We start from the raw sequence: 24,753 nt of genomic DNA on the forward strand, positions 1-24,753 counted from the left end.
TCTGTCCAGTCCCTGGGAAGGAAGGATTTGACTGGCAAATCTTGTTCTAGGATGAGACTAAGCTGCTGTCCTGCCAGGCTTCTACGAAGCTTTAGGGGAGAAGTATGGAGGTGGGTTGGGGAGGGGCACTCAGTCCAGATGCCCAGAGCTGGCCTCGTTTCAGAGCCAGTTGCCCTCTGATTTTAAGCAGTAAAGTCTGGCCTAGACTTTTGTAGTTATTCCTTTACTAGCAGAGGATTCGTTGCTTTTCCCTCTCATTTCTTAAATACTCCTGGAGTTAAGGAGGTAAATAAGTGTACGCTCAAGATAGATTATGAAATTGAGTTTTTTACTCCTCCTCCATTTCCATCCTAATAGTGCAGTATACTTGCTATATTTTTATGTTAAATGTGAAGAGGAAGGCCATAATTCACTCTTCAAGATCCATTTCCACTTATTTGATCTCCATTTCAGCTTGGATGGCAAAGATACTTGGTACTTCTGCCACTTGGGTTCTGTGATCATGGCAGACATAACTAATTAAGCACAGCACTTTATCTCACTGAACTCAGATGGGACTTCAGGATCCTTCTCAACACAGTTGTAGGCAGCTGCTACTGATGAGAATCGGCATGTGAGATGTAAACTGTTTGCTCTCCTGTCCTGTAGGTACTCATCTGGTCTTCTTCATAGTGCTGTATTCATTCTATTTGGTACTTTGTACCTTATATGACAAAGTATCTTCACTTCATAAAAAAGTGAAGACCTATATCTGAAAAAGTGAAGATATATTTTCTGTAAGTTGCTTGAGAGAAGAATCTGTGTTTGATTTACTTTTGCATCATCCCAATTCTGCCCTGTTGTCATCTTTAATACCTATTTGTTGGATCAATGAATGAATATATCTTCTCATTAAGGCTAAGAGGACGGTGTTGAAATTGTACTCAGGACCAGCGTTAGGTCTTGCAACTCCTTCCCCAGTGACACATGAATGAAAGCCAAGCAACAATTACAGAATACAAGCTGAGAGTACATTTAAGCCCATTTCCTGCCCCAAACCAGAACAAAGCACGGATAGTTCATCTCATGTAAATTTCATAATACAGGAAACCACCTCCCCTGAGCCAAAATTCAATTCAACTTGGCGTCTTTCTCAGCTTGGTTCCAGCAAGTGTGTGGCACTGAGAGGTTGGATAGAGCCTGCATCCTCAAGAAGTGTATTCCCAAGGGGGCCATAAGGTGTCCACATGACTAAATCAGCATAATAAACCCCTGACCTCCTCTACAACCATTCGCCTCTGTGCTCACTGAGCTCAGCTGCGTGGACTTCCTGCCACACTTGAAGATACACCCACCCCAGAGCCTCTCTCTATCACACCTGGCAGCCACTGCTTCACCCCCTTGCTTCCCTCCGGGCTTTTCTCAAATGTCCCGTATGTCCCTGATGACCCCATCATTCTCTTTCCTCCTTTTCTTACTTTATTTTTTGTAGCACTTTAGCCAGTGGACCTGTAGATATTGACTTATTATTATCTTTGTTCATCATTTGTCTCCTGCCCTGGGAAGTGAGCTGCAGGGACATTGCCTCTTCGGTACATTGCTGTCTCCCCAGTGCCGGGAGCAGGGTTTATCAACCTCAACACCATTGGCATTTTGGCCTAGACAATTCTTTCTTGTGAGGGGCTGTCCTGTGCATGGTAGGATGTTAAGCAGCATCCCTGGCCTCTACCCAGTAGCTGCCAGCAACACCCCCTCTCCTCAAAAAGAATGCCTCCAGACATTGCTAAATGTCCCCTGAGGGAGAGGCAAAATCACCTCTGGTTGAGAACCACTGGCCTAGAACAACATTGGCACCTAGCAAACACAAATATGTGTTGGAAGAATGAATGAACTCCGCATTGGTTGGCGGTGCTCCTACTGTGTGCTGAGCACCGGTTTTCTCCCATTTACTGTTGCACCTGTGTGTGTAGATGGAGCAATTCCCATCTACACTTCCTCAAAGGCTGTTCCTAAATGTTTCAGCTGGGTGGTGCCTGTAGGAAAATATATGAGAAGATTCAGGGCCCATAAGCAGAGAAGCCATTAGCTTGAACCCACTTCCTGGGCCTCTGCCTGGGCCCAGAAAACAAACACTCCCCTGGGGTTCGCTGCATGTATATAAAGCATCACTTTCCTTTGAGGAAGTGGGGGTGATTGTGAGGTTTAGAGATGATATCCATAAAGCATCTAAAACCGTTCCAGACACACAGTAGTAGATGCTTAATAAATGGCAGCTGTGATATTATGCAGAGGCCTTAACCTGACCCCTGCTTGCCTTTGCAGCATATTCATCCCACATCCCCATCTCCAAGCTCCTCTATCTTATAGATAAAGCAACTAAAATTGAGTCAGCTGGAGGAATGTGCCCAATGTCACACAGCCAGGAAGTGATGGAGCCGGACCCTGGAGCCCAGGTGTCTGGGCTGTGGGACCCGGCACTTTCTCTTCCCTGGAGAGAGGGATGGCCCCGTAACTCAGCATCCTGCGCTTTCCCTAGCCCGGTGCCTTCCATTCATGCTCAGTAAATACTTGTGGGGGAACTGAATGCACAGCCCAGCAAATAAAATCAGACAGGATCAGTGCTGTAGTGGAGTCTGCGCAGACAGCTCGGGACACGTTGGAGGCGGAGAGGACTTTCCGGTGGAACTGTTAGTGTGTGTCCTGGGCAGAGGCCTGGGTGAGCCCTCCCAGAGTGAGCCCACTGAGTCTCCATGGTGGGAGGGTTCTGGAATCATCAGCCCCGTTACCTGCAGAGGGAGTGGGCAGGGAAGGGGGCTGGGGGCAGCCGCAGCCTCCCCTCCGTCTGCCTCGGTGCCCTGTACCCTCCTGCCTGGTCAGAGCACTTCTTTGTTCTCCCCTCTGCTCCGTTTTCCAAATCGGAGGCTTTGAGGTCTGCTGGGTCCTTTCCTTTTTCTACTTCCTACATCTTACAGCCCCTGCCTGACTTCGCAACAGACACAGTTCCGGCTTCAGAACTGCCCTAGTTGTCTAACCTACATTTCCCATTTCCTGCTGGGCAGGATCTCTCACCTGCCCTTCGAGGCTGGGTTTGAGGCCGGCTCACTCCTCTCTCCTCATGTCCCCCTCCCAGGCTGGGACCCTCCCACACCAAGTTCAAAGTTGGCTTTTCAAATCTTTGCACTTTGGGGCCAGGGGAGGCCCTTTTCCTGAGTGCTTTCATCCTTCCTGGCCTTTTCAAAGTGAGCTCCGTGGCCCCACCCAACCAGCTGGGACCAGGATTCTTGGCTGTCCTGCTGAAAGTGATGCTTTATATACATAAAGTGAACCCCAGGGGAGCATTTGCTTTCTGGGCCCGAGCAGAGGAAGACGGCTTCAAGCTAGTGACTTCTCTGTTTATGGGCCCTGAATCTTCTCATATTTTTTCCTACAGGCACCACCCAGCTGAAACATTTAGGAACAGCCTTTGAGGAAGCCTGTGTTTGTAGGGACATCTGAGAGGGTTGATGAATGCCAACGGCTCTGATGGAAAAAATAAGCTAATCAAAAAACCATTTAGGAGTAGCTTTCCTCTACAATGAATAATTTCATCTTTCCTCATGCTCTGGTACCCACACTCACCTGAGATCTTTGACTGTTTTCTCTCTTGGGCCCTGAATGAATGCTTTGGGATGGAGGCAGTAGCTGGCTTTGGGGAAAGGTTAAGTCTTTTTGGCTTCCTCTGGTCATGCAACACACAGAGAAAACATTTAGCAAGCAGATTCCTGGACTGAGGAACCTCCCTGAAATGGAAACACTAAGGTGTTAAGTGTTAGGGGTTCCCTTTAAAATAACAGTAGTGGGCCCTTTAAAATAACAGTGGCTGGGTGCCGTGGCTCACGTCTGTAATCCCAGCACTTTGGGAGGCTGAGGTGGGAGGATCACTTGAACCCAGAAATTTGAGACCAGCCTGGGCAACATGGCGAGACCTTGTCTCTACTAAAAATACAAAACATTAGCCAGGTGTGGTGACATGTGCCTGTGATCCTGGCTACCCAGGAGGTTGAGGTGGAAGGATCACCTTAGTCCGGGAGATTAAGGCTGCAGTGAGCCAAGATTGTGCCACTGCACTCTAGCTTGAAGGACCAGAGTGAGACCTGGTGTCAGAAATCATCATCATCATCATCATCATCATCATCATCATCATAAATAAAAATAAATAAAATGACAGCAGAAACAGCAGCAACAAAACCAAAGCCCTCTCCTCCCTGTGGGCCAGTGGGGCACCTCCAGGGGAGAAGACCGGGGGCCCGGTGCCCTTCTACCTCTCACTGGCTGTGGAGCCCTTAGCAGGTAGCTCGAAGTTTCTGGGCTCAGGTTCCTGGTCTGTAGCACAGTGATGTTCGTTACTTACCTGCTGGAGGCCAGACCTGGGCCAGATGGTCTCTGAGGTTCCTTACTACTTGGTTTCTGTGATCCCCTCCCTTCCACCTCCACTGCCCTCTTCCCAGCTGGACAATTGTTCTTTATGGACTTCTCTTCCTGCCCTAGGAATCCTATACCCTTCAGCTGTGTCTCCTATTCAAACCTGCAGAGGCTTCCCTCCCATCACCTTGGGAGTCGAATCCAGGGTTCCTGCCTCGACTGAGGCTGTGTACCATCCTGCCTAGCCTGGGCTGCTTTTCCAGCCCACTTCCCCATGCGCCATCTCTTATTTGTCACTCTCCAGGCCCAGGGCCCTTTTTGCTATTCCTTGAATAAGACCAGCAACTCTCAGCTTCAGCTTTTGCCCTTGCGGTTCCTTCTACCAGGATGGTGTCCCCTAGACAACCCCATGGCCCCCGTCCTCACTTCTGTCTGGTATTTGCTCCCCTCCTCGAAGATGCCCTCCTCTCCCTCCCTCACCACCCTGCGCCCCAGCCATCCCCTTCTGTCATCTCATCTGGCCATATTTTCCTTCACAGGGTGTGTATTACAAACATATTTAGTTCTTTTGTTTCACTCAACTCCAGGAGGGCCAGGCTTTCTCTGTTTTGTCACCACTGCATCTCTGGTCCCCAGAACTGTTCCCAGCACATAATTGTAGGCCTTGAGTATATATTTGATGAATGGATGAATGAATGAATTTGCATTTATGCTGCAAACTCCTTGCTCCATGTCTCTGGAACAGGTTGATTTATCTGGGCTCAAGTTCCTTAACTGAACAATGGGCTTATATTCACCCTAACACCTCACAGTGTTGTGTCTGGCTGCAGTTCAGAAGGAAAGCAGACCTGCAGCCATCTATCCACCTTCCAGCAGAACAGATTCTCAGGCCCCTTGCAGCCCTGACATTGCGCGATGCTGTGATTCATCTGTGACCCTTAAAAGACCTGCCCTTAACTCCCGGGGTGCAATACAGCAGTATAGGTTCTCAGCACCGAGAAACAAGTACTACTGCTGTGGCCCAGAGCAAACAGTTTTCTCCTTCATTCTGAGTTATGTAATAATGATCAGAGCTGCCTTTTATTGAGTGATTACTATATGCCAGGTACACATGCTGTTTTATTCAACCCTACAACCCTCGCGCTGAATGTGCAAGGTGCTCTCAGCAGCCCTGTTGTTCAGGTGAGGGGCCCAGAGGTATAAGGGGCAGATTCTCCATTTGAGCCCAGGCCCGTCTGAGTCCAGAGTCCGACATCTCACCACTGCTCTGTGTTTTTCTGTTTTTCAATGAAGAAAAAGCGTCAGTGGCTAATACCTGGACTGTCTTGGACATGGAGATGCACTGCTCAGATACCCCTTCAGGACTGAAGGGCCTCCCCCACAGCTGAGGGGAGTGCTGCTGGCGCAGCTCTCAGCTTTCTGTCTGCTTTGGAAGTTGACCTTGTTTGAGAGAGCTTCTGGGCCAAAGTCTCACCCCTCTCCCTAGGCAGCCCATGTCCAGGGACTGATTGATGTAGGGGTATAAAAGCCCAGCCCCCATGCACCAATTTAGGACAGCGCTGAAGCATCATCCTAGCTTGCTAACACCCACCAGAATGGCCTGAGGCCTCTGTTGAGACTGCATCACAGTCTAACTTCTCCCTCTGTCCGGTTTTGCTTCTCACCCTTCCCTGCCACTGGGGTTGAGCCCAAGAACACTTCCTTGAGAGAGAGAGAGAGAGAGAGAGCAAGAGTGTGTGTGTGTGTGTGTGTGTGTGTGTGTGTGTGTGTGTGTCTGTCCCATGTATACTCCTTTTATGCTCATCTCCATCTCCTTATTTGCTTCTTGGGAATCCCAACTTGCCTCAGGGACATCTCCCCTGGATCCCTGTGGGTCTTAGAGGGCCCCATGTGCTGGAGGTGACCATGTGCTTGGAGGTGACTGTCAATCTAGCTCTTCATTGTGGTTCTGAGTTGTGATGTTTTCTGGTTAGACGAATAACTCTTTGCTGAGCTACCGTAAACATACACCGTGGTCATTTCTGGCAAATGCCTGTTGAAGATGGATGGTTTGGGAATGAGAAAGGCAGAAATGGGATTACCATTGCACACAGCTCACACAGCCAAGAGGAAGACCTTGTTTTGGGAAGGCAGTGGGATGTGGCCAAATGTAATAAAGGCAGTAGGATGTGGCCAAATAATGTTTAAGTCTGGTTGCTTCAATGACAGCCCCATTCTGGACTTGTTTTAATCCCCTCAGAGTTTCCAGAAGGACCACAACACACACTTGACGCTCAAGAAGGGTGGGAAGAAGATAAGTGAATCATCTGGTAGGGAAGTAAAAGGGAACCATGCAAAGCGAAAAAGTGGGGAACATAATCTCATTATGGACTTCGGGAGACCAAGCCATGTGTAAATTTCACAAACACCAGTGGAGTGCTTCCTTTGTGCAAAGCCAATGCCAAGGGCTGGAATATTAGATGATTCAGCTGTGGTCCCTGTCCAGAAAACACTTGTGACTCAACCTTGGGCATGTCCCTTAACCACTTTCTTTGGCTTGGCTATAGGCAGACATGGTCTCTTAACCTCAAGTCACTTAAATATTGGGGGATGATGGGTTTGCTTCCTCCTGGCATCTTCCCTGCTCATCCCCTTACTTTGCACATCATTTGGCAATGACTGCACCACTGCCACCACAAATTGCTATTAATTATTGAGCACTCACCATATGCCAGGACCTGCGCTTAAACCAATTTATGTACACTATGGTATTTCATCCTTATAACAACTCTATAAGGCAGATACTGTCCTATTTTATAGATGAGGATCTGAGGCTCTGGGAGCATAGGTAATTTGTCCAAGATCTTATAGCAAGTAAGTAGGGGAGCTAGGGCTGTCCAACAATGCACCCCATCCTCTTAGTCCCCTCCACCTGGAGAAGCCCACCAGTTCATGTTTTTGGCTCTCACCTTGTCCCCTTACAGCCCTCATTCCCCTTGAGCTGTCTGGTTCTGCCTCCACACACTGGCTCGCCTTCCCTGTTTCCCTTATCACAACGCATCCTGACTGTTCATGCCCAAACCTACAACTGTGCTGGCTCCCTCTGTCTTTGGGACTAAGAATGGATCTTCTGTCACTTGTGAAAACGTCCCCTGATGGGTCTTTGGCTGCATGCCATGCCCTGTGGACAAGCATTGGGGTTCCCTAAGAGGCTGTAAAATAGGAGTCACTGGGATTCTGCCTGCATCTGATGTGAGAGCCACTCCTGCTTTTGTAGCACAGAGTAACAGATGGTGCCAGAAGGAATTTAAGAAGCCTGATTTTTGCTCACAGCAGCAGGCAGTGTGGGGTAGTGGTTAAGCACCAGAGCCATCAAAGTTGACATCCTGGACTTACCATGTACCTGCTGAATGACCTTAGGCAATTTACTGAACCTCTCTGAGCCTCCCTTTGCCCTTCTATATAATTGGGATAATAGTAAACTCCCATAGGGTTGCTGGAAAAGTAGGCGAGACATTGCATTTAAAGCACACATTGCTCCACCTGGTGCAGAGTAAGGGCTCCATAAATGGTCCTGGTTGTTGGCATTGCTCTTGGTGTTAGTAGACCAGTTGATAGGGTTTGTCTGTGTCCCCACCTAAATCTTACCTAGAATTGTAGCTCCCATAATCCCCACATGTCATGGGAGGGACCTGGTGGGAGGTAATTGAATCATGGGGGTGGGTTTTTCCTGTGCTGTTCTTGTGATAGAGAAGAAGTCTCACGAGATCTGATGGTTTTATAAAGGGCAGTTTCCCTGCACACACTCTCTTGCCTGCCGCCATGTAAGACGTGCCTTTGCTCCTCCTTTACCTTCCACCATGATTGTGAGGCCTCCCTAACCATGTGGAACTGTGAATCCATTAAACCTCCTTTTCTTTATAAATTACCCAGTCTCAGGTATTTCTTCATAGCAGTATGAAAATGGACCAATACACCAGCCACAAATTGAGTATCCCCCACATCCCATCCTCTCTCATTCCTTTTCTTCCTTCCTCAATATTAATGATTACCCACTACCAGCAAAGCCTAGTGCTGGGACAGTTGGAAACAGAGAGATGACAAAGACTGACTCAGCCTTGAGGAGCTTACAGAGCCCTCTAGAAGAACAAGGGTCAGTTGGACAAGCTGCCAGGAAGCCTTAGCTTTGAATCTCGGCTCCACTCCTTGCTCCATGTCCTTGGAACAGGTTGATTTATCTGGGCTCAAGTTCCTTAACTGAACAATGGGCTTATATTCACCCTAACACCTCACAGTGTTGTGTCTGGCTGCAGTTCAGAAGGAAAGCAGACCTGCAGCCATCTATCCACCTTCCAGCAGAACAGATTCTCAGGCCCCTTGCAGCCCTGGCATTGCACAATGCTGTGATTCGTCTGTGAACCTTAAAAGACCTGCCCTTAACTCCCGGGGTGCAGTACAGCAGTAGAGGTTCTCAGCACCAGCAAATGTGTTCTGAACTGAACGCTGGTAAACAGACCCAGTGTTTACGAATGGGTGTCACTGGCCTGCTGCTTTGCGTTTTATCACCGAAGATTATGGAAGATTGGGAGCTCTTATTTCAGAGCATGCTTTATGGTTTTCATTACTCTCCTGAATCTCTGTATAATTTGCTGGGATTAGGGACGGAGTGCCTTTGTTTCTTTGTTTGCATTCTTTTCCTTCCATGTAAACCAGTAAAAATCAATGAAAAGCCAGCAGATGAAAGCCCCGCCCACACCAGAACTTGGCTGCGTGTCCCAACATGACTGAGTTGGCCCCTTCTTGGTCAGGGAACAGGCTGAGTGAACCTGAACCTAGGTTTTTGTTTCTGTGTGGTCTGAAGGAGGACCAAGCCCTGTATTTACAGATGGGGAAACTGACACCAAGAATTAGGAAATGACCTGTCTAAGGCTGATTTACCTAGCATCTACTGAACCCCATGCCGAGTCATTTGACAAATTATTTTGGGGTGCCTGCTGAGTGTAATTAGCAAGGATCAGGGAGTGGCTTTGTTTCTTTGTCTGCATTTTTCTTCTTAACCCTGAGCTGAGCTGCCATTCTGTCACAATAGTCTCTAAAACAGGGTACATGCGTGAATGTGCACGAAAGGGCAAGAAGAATGTTTTAGAACATTTTTCTCATCCTTTTAGTATTTATATACTTTATGTATATTTTATAATGAGCTACATTATATGGTAGTACAGCAGTATATTACATACAATGTTATATATGCTATGTATATGTCTCTAATATTATACTATATATTCAGTTGTAGGTTTGGTATAATCTATAATTAAATATATAGTCACATATCAGAGAGGTATATATAAGAATGGTAGGGATCTGTGATCAAAACTGTTTGGAGACCACTGGTTTAATGAATGCATAGCTGTTCCTGACCATTCTGTCTACACTACCCACCCCCCATCATTACTCTCTTTTCCTCTATTCTGCCTTTGTCTTCATCATTCTCCCTGATATTATATTGCATTTTTGTTTATGGTCTGTTTCCTCTATTAGAAAGATAGGTCTGCATAGGTGGAGACTTGGGTTTGCCCACTACTGTCTCCCCAGCACCTAGAAGTGCAGGCTGGGCACTCAGGGGCATGTGCTAAATACTTGCTGAAACAAATGAATGGGTGTGGAGCCTCTGCAGACAGGTGAACACACATGCCCCACAAGAGTGGGCTGTGTACAGGGTTAGGGCAAGGGCAGAGTAATCTGGGGATGCCAAGTGGGCATCTGATCCAGCCTGAGGTATGCAAAGGGGCTTCCTAATGAAGGGCTGCCTACACTGGCACCCAAAGGCTGAGGAAGGAGTTGGCCAGGAAAGAGGAGAGCTCCGGGTAGGAACAGCAAGGGCAGATGCAAGAGACTAGAGAGGGCAGCGTCTTCCTCAGGGCTGGGCAGTGTCAGGGAATTAATGGCAATGGATGAGGCTGGAAAGGAGATTAGATCTGTTCATCAAACACTTCCACATTGTCTTCAGGAGTTGGGGCTGTATCCTAAGGGCAGGGGGAACCATTCTGACTGCAGCATGGTGTGGCGTGTGGAGCATGGACTAAGAGGCCAGACCTCTGGATTTGCATCCTGGCTCTGTTATTTGTCAGCTCTGTGACTTTGCAGTTATTTAACCTCTCCTGCCTCAGCTCCCTCAGCTGTAAAATGGGGATGATAATAGGATCAGCCTCAGCAGGGCATTGGGAGGATTAAATGAGCTAATTTATGTAAATCGCAGAGATAGCTCTTGGCATGTAATAACTACTCTATATGTGCAATTTATTATAACTCATTCAACAAATGCTTATTGAGCCCCCTATGGTCTCCAGGCTGGAGATACAGTCGTGACCAAATCATACCTAAACCGTGGAGCTTGCATTCTAATTAGGGCAGAAAAAAACAATAAATGAAGAAATAAATTAACAAGAACAAATCGGCCAGCAATAAGACCAAGAAGAGAATTAGAGTGGGGATGTATAAAGGTGATGGGACTCCCTCAGGTTGGGCATTCCATAAGGGCCCCCTGGAGGAGGTGACTTACTAGGAATGAGTTTGGATGCTTTCGAAGGCCTGCAAGGATAAGTGTGTTTGCCATATAGTGGGCCCAGGGGAGGGAGGCTTTAGGAGAGATGGGCCAGGACCTGGCACACAGGGCTTGTCTGTCAAGGGAAGGGGTTTGGGTGCAAAGCCACTAGATGTTTCTACATGTGGTGGGATTTGGCTCCTTTTTAAAAGATCCTCTTTGTAGCAATTGTGAATGGGAGTTTACTCTTGATTTTGCTCTCTGTTTGTCTATTATTGGTGTATAGGAATGCTTGTGATTTTTGCACATTGATTTTGTATCCTGAGACTTTGCTGAACTTGCTTATCAGCTTAAGGAGATTTTGGGCTGAGACTATAGGGTTCAGCCATAAAAAAGGATGAGTTCATGTCCTTTGCAGGGACATGGATGAAGCTGGAAACCATCATCCTCAGCAAACTAACAAACGAACAGAAAACCAAACACTGCATGTCCTCACTCATAAGTGGGAGTTGAACAATGAGAACACATGGACACAGGGAGGGGAACATCACACACTGGGGCCTGTTGTGGGGTGGAGGGCTAGGGGAGGGACAGCATTAGGAGAAATACCTAATGTAGATGATGGGTTGAGGGGTGCAACAAACCACCATGGCATGTGTATACCTATGTAACAAACCTGCATGTTCTGCACGTGTATCCCAGAACTTAAAGTATAATAATAATTAAAAGAAAAAATCCTCGTAGCTGCTGCCTGGACTCACTGCAGGGTAGGAGGGTCCTTGACATGAAGAAGAAAATGGGCTTGTCGGTGCCCCTGCTGTGTCCCCTCACCTCCTCAATGGCACCTTCGCCCTTCGTTGCTTCTAGTTCCCTTATATTCTCCCTGACCCCATGTCAAGGCCCACTCTGAGGATCATTCCAGCTTAAGAGCCAAATGACTGCAGCAGCTTACTTTGCAGCTCTTCGTTTTGGGGCAAGATTGGCCAGCTAGTGAGTACCAAATTTAGGGTGCAGACCCACTCCAGAAGCCAGGCCTATAGGCCTTACCCATTTGCCCTGCAGGTATGGCTGGCCAGAGACCACTCAGTGCCTTCCACCCACAGCCCTGAGTTTAGCATTTGCCTCTGTTGTCTGTGTGTGTGCCGCATTTTGAGAGGCAGCCTGGTGTAGAGGTGAAGCCAGAAGGTCCCAGAGACAGGCTGCCTGGGGTGGAATCCTGCTTCCACTCCTTGCCAGCCAGGTGACCCTGGGTAGATTCCTTAACCTCTCTAGATTCTGGTTTTCTCTTCTGTAAAATGAGGATAACCAGAGCAACTACCTTACAGAGTTCTAAGTGAGTTAACATTTATAAAGCCCTTAAATAGAGTCCAGCACATAGTAAGTGGTCAATAAGTGTTCACAGTTATTATCAGTGTTGCTTTCCTGCCTATTCAAGGGGACAGGCGCCTGTTCTCTGCCTACCTTTCAGAGATGGCTGCAGGATTAATGAGATAATGGTTGTCGACTGCTTGGAGCTTTGCAGAACAAAGGCACTGCATAAATACACATGATTATTATTGTCATCTTTATGCTTTGCTTGGGTGGGCCTATTGTGGTTGGCTGATTTATGGAAATGGTGTGTGTCCCCAGGTGAACTGAATTAGTGATAAGCAAATTGCAGACAGTTCAGATAATCACAGGGTCTTCCATCTGCTCAGGGCCTTTCATTGTGAAAGCTTCCAGGGGGCTGTGTAAGATAGAACAGCAAGACAGCACCCATCCAAGCATGGCTCGAAGCGCCCAGGTGTGCAGGCATCCACCTATCCATCCACCCAGTAATGAGCATCAGGCCCAGGTGTGCTGAACATGCTGGGCTCCAGACCCACACACCTGCAGTCTCTATGGGAGTGAGGAAACAAGCGTGCTCCTTGCAAAAATGGCAGTAACTGAGAACTCACATGTCTGGGACATTTGCTGAGCACCAAGTCATGTTCCAAAGATTTCCTATGTATTAATGTGTGTGATTCTCAACATCCAGGGAGGTAGAAACCAATTTTACAAATAAGGAAGCAGAAAAGACCTGCTTAGGGCCATGTAGCTAGGAGGGGTGTGGCTGGGGTTCCAACTCAAGCAGCCTGGCTCCACAGCCAACAATGTCGTTAACCAGCATGTGACCATTTCTAACGAGGAGCAAGAAGCCTCCTCAAATATCAGCAGAAGGAAAAATAGGTTAGCTGAGAGAGCCAGTGGCATTGGCCCAGAATGGAGACCCTGGTTGGGTTTCTTTGTTCCCTAAGTGCATCTTGGCAGGTGTCGTAGGTTGAGTTTCCTGGAAAAGAGACTCTAAGAGGTGCCCGAAGGAAACTTATTGGGGATTGTCTTTGGGGTTAACTCAGGGATGCAGAACTGGACAGAGAGAGAAGTTGAGCTGTGATATACTCACAACAGAGGCCTCAGTACATCCCTTGGGAATAGCTCTCCAGAGTTGTCCCCAGTCCAGACAAGGGGGTCAGGTCTTTGTACCCCCACACCAACTAGTCATTGGATACAGCTGCCCCAGGAGCGGGTGTGACCTTGAGAGAGGCCTTCCTTAGGCTGAGCAGTTCCTGGGAAGAGACTCAGCAGGAGGCCCTTGAACCTGCCGGCAAGGCTTGCAAGGAAGCCCTACAGCCTCCACTGCAGGAGGCATTGCTGACTGAGCAATTTTATAAAGATCACTCTGGAATCAGGGGTTATAACCAGAAACCAAGGCGATAGCTTGGACTTTCTGGCATTCTCAGCCCTGTCACACCATGTCATGTAGCTTTTTCTTCGCATATCTGTTGATTGCTTGCACTTCTGCCCGTCCTCATACTAGGGCTTAGTTCAGCACTTCTCCCTGGACTGGATTTAGACTCTGATGCCCAGTCACTGAGCAATGAAAATAAGCCCGATCTAGCTTTTTCTTTCCTCGAAGGCAGCCATTCATTCATTCTTTTTATTGTCTCCTCATCCCACATTTAGGTGTTGAGTAAGTGACAGGTGCTGGGGATGCAGCAGTGAGAAGACAGACACGAACAGGCTCTGTCCTCATGGAGTTTGCCTTCTTGTGGGCTGGACATAGACAAGTCAACACTTGGAATACTTTCCAGCAGTGATGAGTGCTGTGATGAAAATAAAGCAAGGTGTTGGGATCTGCTGTAAGCAGGCAATGCAAAGGTGTGTAGGTCAACACACCCAAGGGTGACAAACTGCTGACTTACACACCTTTGCATTGCCTGCTGAGAGCAGTGCCTGGTGTGGTCTCCCATTACATGACAAATATTAGTTATTTGATTGTAATTGATGACAGGCTGACTTAACTGGGATCGTCAGGATTGGGGGTGGCCTGTCCTTCCTTCCTGCTGGCTGGGGTGAGGTTCCGAGAAGCCTTCCCGAGGTGTGGTGCTTGCTGACTCAGCAGTGCTCTGCCTGGCAGGGCTGAGATGTTCCTTGGAAAAGCTCCCACCTAGGTCCTTGCCCAGGCCCCCTGGAGCTGCCAATCACAGCAGCTCTGCCAGTATGATGGCTTATGGGGCCCAACAGCTACGTGCACCCCCCCCAAGCCTTGACTCAAGTTGGGCAGTCTTATGAGAATGGGCGTTCTCTGGCATTTCCTGCTCCTCGCTGGCCTGGACGACCTTGTGAGAACAGCCCTGCCCCCACCCTCCTGCCATCCTCACTGACATGCCCAGCCTAGCCTGAGCCAGGACCACAGCAGGCCTGGGAAAGGGAACCCTGGAACTTTGAGGATTCTGTGGAGTTTCACAAAACCAGGGTTTGAGTGAGAAGTCTGGTTTCTGGTCCAGCTCCTGCTGTGTGACCTTGACCCAGGGTTCTCTGGGTTTTAGTTCCTCATCTGTGAAAATGAGGGCTTACTAGACTTACCTTATTTCCATCCTTCACAGCTGTTCTCTCCTGCCTCGGGGCCTTTGCCCTGGCACTTACCTCTGCTGGAATACTCTTCCTCACCTCTCTACCTTTTACCTAGTAGACTCCATTCCTCCTTCAGGCCTCAATCAATCATCCTACCTGCCTAACGAGGCTAGTTCAAGGTTTCCAATCTGATAGGGCTACAGATTATATTCCTCTCCCTTGTCATGAATCAGTTGTCAGTTGATATTTGCTTGTGGGATTCTTGACAAATAACCATCCTTACATGCCCCAGTGAGGGCAGGCATCTCGCTGTCTTGTCTGTAGCTGTATCCCCAGTGCGTAGCACAGAGCTTGGCATATAGTATATACTCAAAAATTTTTGTTACGGAATGACTCTTCAAATGAGATTACGTAGATAAAAGCCCTTTATAACTGTAAAGCAGTCAACAGAAGGGAGGTGTTTTATTACCAGTGGGATAATGACATTGGCCTGGAGGAAGCATTTCAGGATCTGCAGGGATTTTGGGTGACTTTTCTAGAGTTAAAAAGAGTATCTGCCACCCATTCTGTCCTGAGTCAGCCTGTGCCTAGTGAGCCCACAGCCCTGACTGATCATTCCCTTGGCCTCTGTTATAGAGCACACCAGGGTGGGTGTCCCTGAGCGGCTGGCTGCTTGGTCTTGTTCAGCCTTTCTGTGTTACATCTTTTTCCTGCAGCTGCCACACACAGCTTTCTAATTATGTCATGTCATGGTGATGTCCTTGATAGGTCACAGCAGCCTGGGCTTCCCTGGGTGGGAGGCCGAGAAGTCGAAGGAAATGGAAAGTGTGTGTGTGTGTGTGTGTGTGTATGTGTGTGCACGCTTGCAAGAAGATGGTGTGGATCAGACAGTCAGCTACATTCTTTTTTTTTTTTTGAGACAGAGTTTCGCTCTTGTTGCCCAAGCTGGAGTGCAGTGGCGTGATCTTGGCTCACTGCAACCTCCACCTCCTGGGTTCAAGTGATTCTCCTGCCTCGGCCTCCTGAGTAGCTGGGATTACAGGCACCTGCCACCACGCCCAGCTAATTTTTGTATTTTTAGTAGAGACAGGGTTTCACCATGTTGCCCAGGCTGGTCTCGAACTCCTGACCTCAGGTGATCCACCCGCCTCAGCCTCCCAAATTGCTGGGATTACAGGCGTGAGCCACTGTGCCTGGCCAAGTCAGCTGCATTCTAAATCCACTATAAACATTCTCCCCCAACCCTTGAGCCTGCTCCTGCGGGTAAGTCTCTTTTGCCCCTCTTGGTAGTAGGCAGTAGGTGTCCTTGATCAGCCTACACCTAAGTCAGTGAATTTTTGTTGAGGGACTACTATGTGTCAAGTGCTGGGCTAGGTGCTGAGGGCTCAGCAGTGGCAATCCAGGCAAAGTCTTTGCCAGCTTGTAGACGACTGTTCAGTGGGGAAGACAGATGTTAAACAAATCACCAGATGTAATATTGATATGGTAACAAGTGTTCCAGGTACTGCAAAGAAGAGGGGCAGAGTAGTTGTCTCATTTTTGAGTTTATTCATTCATTTGTTGAACAGTATCTTAAAGCAATTGCTCTGTGCCAGGCAGCATGCTAGGTTAAGTACATCTCGTCCCTAGGACCTTCCTAGACCACCAGGCCATAGCAGTGACTCCTTCCTCAGAACAGCCCAGGACACCTGCCCCTGCCATCTGGGACTTGGTAGTTTTTGACTTGTGCAATTAATTCAAATTAATGCAGGTCCCATACAGGAGCTTTGTTGACTTTTTTATGAGATTGGTCCTTATTCCACCAAATAGTGAAGACTCCTCCTCCCTCATCTTCCTGCTTCCCCTCCTCCTACTCCTCTCCTTCTCTTTTCTCCTCCTCTTCTTCTTCTTCTTCTTTTTTTTTTTTTTGAGACAGAGTCTCGCTCTGTTGCCCAGGCTGGAGTGCAGTGGCACAATCTTGGCTCACTGCAACCTCTGCCTCTCAGGTTCAAGTGATTCTCCTGCCTCAGCCTTCCGAGTAGCTGGGATTATAGGCTCCCACCACCACACCTGCTAATTTTTGTATTTTTAGTAGAGACGATGTTTCACCATGTTGCCCAGGCTAGCCTCGAACTCCTGATCTCAGGTGATCTGCCCACCTCAGACTCCCAAAGTGCTGGGATTACAGGCATGAGCCACCGCACCCGGCCCTTCTTCTTTCTTTCTCCCTTCTCTGCCTTCTCTTTCCTTCTCCTTCTCCTCCTTCCTTCTCCTCCTTTTCTTTTTCCTCCTCCTCTTCCTAATTCTTCCTTCTATTCTTTATTATCTGCCTCCTTCTTCTTTTCCTCTCCTCTCTTTCTCCCTGCTTCCTTGTCTTTCTCTTTCTACCATTTTCTCCTCCTCTTCCCCCTCCTTTTCCTCCCCTTCTCCTCATCTTCTTCTCCCCTCTTCCTCCTCCTTCTTTCCTTCCTCCTCTTCATCTTCCTTTTCCTCCTCATTCCCCTCCTACTCCCACCCTTTCTTCTTCCCTCTTCCTCTCTCTCTCTCTCCCCTCTTCCCCTCCTGCTGGAGGCCTGGGCCAGCCATCCTGGAGCCCTTGAAGGCCCATGCAGGGGCCTGGCAAGGGGCATCTGCACAGCACCAGCAGGTCTCCATTGGGTGTTCCTTGCTTCCCTGCCCTTTGTATTCTGAATTGACCTAGGGCTGTGCTAATAGATGTAAAGGGTTTGCACAGTGTCTTACACGTAGGAAATGCTCAAAGACGAATAATGAACATGGTCAAGTTGTTAATGATGGTGATGGTTATCAGGAGCCAGGGTTTCCTCTTCAACTCTTCCATGGATACATTGATTTGACAAAGATCAAATGAGTTTGCTTAGATTTTGTGTTCTCTGTTCCTCAGAGGAAAAGCATCAAGTTTACATTTTTCCTTTTGGAGTGAACCAACATTAAAACTCAGAGTTCAACTTTTTAATTTCCTTTTTCAAAGAAATAGATATGAGCTGCAGGTGAGTGTTAACCTGTGGTAATTGGGACTGCACTTCTGTACTTCAAAGATCACAAGCTTATTTTGAATACTTGAGGTTGGAAAATGGAGCCAGAGGCTATGAGATTCACCTCAACAAATTTGCAACAATGTTTAAGAAATTTTAGAAAATTAAACAAAAACTCTTTAAAGAAGCAATGTGACTCAAGCTGTAACCACCTACTTCCTCTAGTCTCTCCCCCATAATAGCTAAACATTTTTAATGCTTATGTACTAGGCATATTGCATGCTTTATCTCATTTAAGCTCACTATCATCTTAGTTTACAGGTAGGAAAACTGAGGTATAAGCCACAATACTCCCCAAGGATCATAAATGATAGAGCTTATAAATGATAGAGCCAGACGGTCTGACACCTGAGCCTACACACTTCCCCACAGTGACATTCTGCCCCCCAACAAGAGGTTCTGAAACTGGCGTGGGCGACTCAATTTCTGGATTTGGCCTCCTCCAACACTCCTGTCCAGAGTGACTATTTTGGTTATTAATTTCTGTGAAACAAACCAACCCAAACATAGTAACTTAAAAAAACAACAACCATCTTATCCCCAAATTCCGAGTGTTGACTGAGCTCAGCTGGATGGTTCTTCTGCTCCAACAACGTCAGCTGGGGCTACAGATAGCCGGGGGGCTCTACTAGACTGGGATATCTAGGATGACTCCCTAAAATGTCTGGTGCCTTGGTGGAAGATGGTTGCAAGTGTGAGGTCAGGTGGGATGCTGGGGCATGTGTGTGTGTGTGTGTGTGTGTGTATATGTATCTGTCTGTTCTCCTTCCCTGACAGAAAACCACTTCCTCTTCCCAAAGCCTTTCCATGATGTCTTTCCATGTGTTCTCTCTGCATGGTCTTTCAGCACAAAAATTGGACTTCTTAAATGGTATTCAGGGCTTCCAAAAGCTCAAAAGCAGAAGCTGCCATGCCTGATTCTCTGGCCAAAGTTCTGTCTAGATTTCAGTGTGGGAGGAGACTAAACAAGGGCATGGCACTGAGAGGGGTGGTCCATTTGGGACCCTCTTCAGAGATCAGCTACCACAGTGAGACTTCTACCACACAGCTCATAGGCAATGAACCTATGTGACTTTTTAAAAAAGTACCTACTGTGCGGTTTACCTATAGTGTATCTTATTGTATTTAATGCTCCCACCAATCCTAAGAGGTAGATATTATTATCTTCCTTTTATGGATGAGAGAATAGCCTTAGAAGCTTAATAACTTGCCCAAGGCCACCTAGCCTGTGAGTGAGGGAGCCTGGATTCTAACAGGTTAGCCTGATTCCAAAGCCTATGCTGTTTCCTCTATGACATCCTCTCTTCGGGGAAGGTGGTACACGTTTGTGTGTGCTTGCCACTTTCAATCAACTCTTATTAAACAAGCCAAAAAATACTCACTGAATTATTAGGATGTACCAGGTTCTAGGAAGAGGTAGGAGGCAGTGTCAGTACTGGTTTCTGCCCTCTGAGAACTTGACTGCAGGGATAAGACAGGTGAACAGGAAAAGATAAAACCAACAATACTGGTTAGTGCTGACATGGTACTACTGAGGGTGGAGGGAGAGGACACAGACTGATGATCTTGGAGGCTGTTCCTCAGAGAAAGTGGGATTTTAAAAAATGATTGGAAAGAAAGAGATTGGAATTTGGAAAAAGTTGTGAGGAGTGGTGATAGTTTAACTTACATAACACATACCATGGGCTTCACAGGGCTATAAGCACTTTCCATGAATTAATTTATTGAACTCGGCCAGGTGCAGTGGCTCATGCCTGTAATCTCAGCACTTTGGGAGGCCAAAGTGGGTGGATCACCTGAGGTCAGGAGTTTGAGACTAGCCTGGCCAACATGGCAAAACCCTGTCTCTATTAAAAAGGCAAAAATTAGCTGGGTGTGGTGGCATGTGCCTGTAATCCCAGCTACTTGGGAGGCTGAGGCAGGAGAATTGCTTGAACCTGGGAGATGGAGGTTGCAGTGAGCCAAGATCACACTGCTGCACTCTAGCCTAGGTGACAGAGCGAGACTCCGTCTCAAAAATAAAAATAAAATAAAATATTTTATTGAACCCTCAGGCAATCCAGTGAATTGGGTGCCATCAATATTGCTGCTTTATAGATGAGGAAGCTGGGGCACAGAGGAGTTAGGTAAGTTGTTTGAGTTCACACAGTGTATAAAGTGATGCTGCTGGATTTGAATTCCAATTATGTGCATTCTGGCACCACAGTTGGGATCCTAATCATCAGGCCGGACCACCTCTTATAAGGGAGGCTGATTTAGAAGGGGGGTCTTTTTGGGGAGAGAGTGGGTAAACCAGCTTGGCCAAAACACAGAGCGCTTGTAGAGGGAATGAGCATAACAGTGACTAACACTTAAACACATTTGATCCTTCTACCTCCCCACCTACTGTAAGGGAATGATCACCTGAATTCTACAGGTGGAGACCTCAAGACTTAGAGAGGCAAAATGAATTCCCTAAGAGCACACACGTGGACCCCAGACTTTAACCTAGGTCTTCTCTATTTAAGCCACTGTCTTCCTTTCATGTAATGAGAAAATAACCTAGTTTGACGGTTTCAGCTGCAGAGGTCCTGAGTGTCAATCTCGTGAATCCCAGTGTGCATGTTGGTAGTGGCTCCTTAGCCAGGCATTCTTAGCCCAAGGTTCAGGGCTCTGCTTCATAGAGGCCTCTGAGGCTCCTGCACCTGTGTGTGATGGTGTATGTGTATGTGTGTGTATGTGTGTGATGGGGTGTGTGCATTTTCTAGGGAGAAGGTGCATAGCATTCAGTAGTTTCTCAGGAACACTTGGGACCAACAAAGGGTGCTCAGTTTCTGGAACTGGATCTTCTAACTTCAGATCTGGGTTCTGCTGCTTGTTAGCTGTGCAGTTGAAGGCAAGTTACTTACTGTCTCTGAGCACCGGTTTTCTCACCTATAAACAGACTGGCAATACCAACGCTGTGGGCTGTTTGTGAGTGAATGGATGCTGTCCAGCCCTGTGCAGAGCACACAGTAAGTGCTTAACAAATGCCCACCATGACAAGGAGATGCCCTTTCTCTGGGCATCCCTGCCTTCCTGGATGTTGTGGCAGGCCGGGGTCCCTGCCGTGAGCTAGCTTCTTTGGGCTTCCCTGTTCTCCCAGCCTGCCAAACTGTTTTCCTGGAAGTAGAGCCCAGTGCTTTTGTGTTTCTATCTCCTTCCTTCGCAGGGACCGTCTCTTAACTGTTCCTGGGGATCTGACCCAGGCCCCTTAGAGGGAGGTAGCTAGAACCCAGACTCCTTACCATGGCCCACTAGACACTATGTGATCCAGCCCTGCCTCTCCCTCCCTGCCTCTGCTTCTCATTCACCTTCTCCAGCCACGCAGGTAGTTCTGTTCTGTGTCTGGGCCCAGATCGTTCGCATTCCCGAGCCTTTGTTCATTCTTATCTTTCAGAGTGGGACCCTCTCTTTGCCAGCCTAGCCTTGACTAATCTCTCAATGTCAGCCTCACTCCCTCAGAAGGGCTATCTTTGACCAAATTTCATCGCTGTTCTCCCCTTCCATAGGACTCCATGTTTCCATAGCAATCAGTTAATTTGCAATGAAAGCCCATCTCCTCTACACAACTGTAGGCTCTGTGAGGTGGGAAATCACATCCATTGCTGAACTAAGCCTGGTGTTGTGTACACAGTTGGCACTTAATACATGTTTACTAAAATGAAGTAAAACAGTAGGCTGTATTAATCTTTTCTGGCGATTTTGTAAAGAGTTTCTCTGACCTGGGGAAGCTCTCCCGCCCTGTGGAAGCTCCCCTTGCAAACTCACAGTGGGCACACGCTGAAGGCTGCAGAGGGTGAAGGATGGGAAGGATGCAGGCTTGCTCCTTCAGGGTGAGTCTTGGAGCAGAACCATCACTGGTGAGGTGAAGGGAGGAGGCAGGTGTGCAGGCCACACCTGGTGCAGGGCCTCTGTCGGTGCTTCTGCAGCCGCCGCTGAAGAAGCCAGTGATTTATACGTAGGTGACTCAGGAAATGCTTCCTTGAGGGGCCTTGGGGGTGATCAGTCAGGGACGAGAACTCTGCTCTGCAAACTGCAATCATCACCTCCTGTCTTAAAAATAAATCTTTTGTAGTTTTCTAATGAGGTCATGGGAAGAATCACTCTGTGCTTTCTAGTAGGAAGGCTGAGCTGGGCAGGAAGGTGATCTCTGGATCTGGTTTCCTGTATCAGGCAGAGGCACTTTGGAGTGGGGGTGGGGGTGTGCTAGGGAGAGCCAGGGAAATGAAAATCCATAGGAATCCAAAGCCTCCCTTCAACTACTGCACTGCACAGCAACCAGGAGACAAAGAGTTCCTGGTAACTGATGGGCACTGAGCTCTAGAACTTAGACGCCAGCTGCCCAGTGGCACTGACCACAGTCAGGCATTGTGTGATGGCCTCCATGGGGGTGATGTCACTCTATCTTCACCACAGTCCACCCCACTTTACAGAAGCACACCTGCCATGGTGCCTATGTCATAGTAGGCTCTCAGTAAATGTTTGTAGAATGAATGATAAAGGCTGGGTGCAGTGGGTCATGCCTGTAATCCCAGTGCTTTGGGAGGCCAAGACGGGCGGATCACGAGGTCAGGAGATCGAGACCATCCTGGCTAACACGGTGAAACCCCAACTCTACAAAAAATACAAAAAATTAGCCGGGGATGGTGGCAGGTGCCTGTAGTCCCAGCTACTCAGGAGGCTGAGGCAGGAGAATGGTGTGAACCTGGGAGGTGGAGCTTGCAGTGGGCCGAGATCGCACCACTGCACTCCAGCCTGGGCAACAGAGTGAGACTCCATCTCAAAAACAAAAACAACAAAAAAAAGAATGAATGATAAAAACAGTGTGCAGAGAGGTGAGTTAACTTCCTTAAGATGGCACAGCCAGCAGTGCCTGGGTTCCCACCCATGACCACTAACTCCAAAGCCAGGGTCCTTAACCGACTGCTCCATCAAACCCTTCTGCAAAGAATTTCCACATGGATGCTTCCTGAAGCCCCATCCATCATCACCCAAACAGGTTTCCCCAGGTAACATGCACACATCATCTCGCGTGATTCTTCCAGTTGTTCTTCGAGATTGCCCTTGTTGGCCCATTTGACAGAGGGGAAAAAAGCCTTCAAGAAGATAACCAGCTTACCCAGGGTCACAGAGTAATAGATGAGAGAGTTCCTGAGTCAAACTAAGAACTATAAAGACATGGCTTTTTCATGAGGAAGGTTTGTTTCCCTTTAGCAAACCTTCCTAGTGAAAGGTACTGTCATTAGTACTTCCTCCTGGCACCAAAATCTCTGTCCATTCTGATCTTGGCTTCTCTGGTAACAGTGGGTATGGCATCCCTGCTTTAAGACCAGTTGAAGCTCAAATGGGAAATGAATGCAGATGGGCTTTTGTAAATATTAAAGTGCTGTTCCAATGTGAGCTGTTTTTACAGCCTGACTCTTAGGAGTATGGGCTTTAGAGCCAAATGACAGAGTTCATATCCCAGCTCTAACAGTTACTAGCTGTGTTACTTAACCTCTTTGTGCCTCAGTTTCTTTCTCGGCAAGATAATATTTTCCTCAAAGGGTTGTTTTGCTATTTAAATAAGTCGATACCATAAAGCATTTAGAACAATGCCTGGCACAGAGCAAGCTCTCAGTAAATGATAGCTGTTTTCCTCCTCCTCATCATCATTATGATCATCACCACCAAAAAACATTGTTCTCTCTGCAAATACAAGCAGGCCAGGGGATTCCCTCAGGGTGGCCTGTGACTCCCAGGAGAGCCAACGGCAGCCCTGCAGTGGCTGCACTGTACAGACGTCTTGGGTTTCCCCAGGGTCCTTGTTCTCACTTGTGTTTTTCTCCCTCTCTTCTGGTCTCTCCATGGAGCCCTGAGCATGGCCCACCTGCATACCTGGCCTAGTCCTGTCTCTGACCAAGGCAGCTGGTCAGGTGCTCACCCTCATCAGCAAGTGGCATCAGGACGTGCTCCTTTTGTCCTCACCTGATTGAAGCCCCAAACACCCACCTGCGTGTATACTGAGCTTTATTCTCTGCCCCACTGCCATTGAGTTGACCTGTTTCTTACACCGGTGTTTCTGCCTCGGTTTCCTGGTTTGGTATTTAGGTCCTCTGCTAACATTGTCAAAGGGTCTAGGCTAGGCACTTTCATTGGTACTTCCTCCTGGCACCAAAATCTCTGTCCATGCTGATCTTGGCCTCCCTGGTAACAGTGGGTGCAGCCTCACTGCTTTAAGACCACCGGAGGCTCAGATGAGGACATGAATGCAGATGAATTGCCTATGGCCCTGACACACAACTTACTGCCCCCATGAGTCCCCCTGGGCACTCCCCTGTGCTGTGTGCACCCCTATCCAGTAGCTTCACACTAGTTTTGTTAAACATGTTTATTGAGCATCTACTCTATGCAGGGTTTGAGGTACACCATCTGTTCCAACCGTGTCCAAGCATTTTCCTAATCACATGCACCCCCTGCTCAGGTGAGTGCTCCTACTCACCCAGTGAGAGGGTCTTTCTGTGGTGTCCATGGACTCCCAACTTGGCCACGCTCCCCAGGTGCTGTAAGAGTGCCATCCACCCCCAGTGGGGGCCAGCTCTGGTCACTTATCTCCATCTAGTCTTGTCCATTCTCAGCTGCCTCCCTTCTCCCACGCTCTGTCCCTAAAGTTCCCGTTTTTGCACAGGAGGGAGCCAAGGCACAGAGAAAATGAGTAATTGGCAGAAGGCAACACAGCAACCATGTATGGGGCAAAGAGGTGGTAACCAGAGATACTCATAGTATACTGTGGTGAGCACAGGAGGCTGGATGGGAACCCTGTGTGGCCTTGTCCACAGCAGGGAGGGAGTGCTGAAGGTACAGACCTGGCTGAGCCAAGTACACATTTCCTGTTAGTCTTGACTCCAGCAGGACTAGCTCCTGGCCTCCTCCTGGCCTAAGCCTGGG

The 24,753-nt window shown here is 48.1% G+C and overlaps 1 protein-coding gene and 1 non-coding gene across 4 annotated transcripts in view; both read left to right on the top strand.

Annotated features, from left to right (window-relative positions):
- The window catches only part of ABTB3 (ankyrin repeat and BTB domain containing 3), a 341,276-nt gene that overhangs the window by 52,934 nt on the left and 263,589 nt on the right, over positions 1 to 24,753 (top strand). The window lies entirely within an intron of this gene.
- LOC112205141 (small nucleolar RNA SNORD74) lies at positions 3,429 to 3,511 on the top strand. The gene has a single exon (XR_002938994.1). It is a non-coding gene; the product is annotated as a small nucleolar RNA SNORD74 (small nucleolar RNA).

Source organism: Pan troglodytes, chromosome 10 (assembly GCF_028858775.2).
Source record: "Pan troglodytes isolate AG18354 chromosome 10, NHGRI_mPanTro3-v2.0_pri, whole genome shotgun sequence".
NCBI classification, from domain to species: Eukaryota; Metazoa; Chordata; class Mammalia; order Primates; family Hominidae; genus Pan; species Pan troglodytes.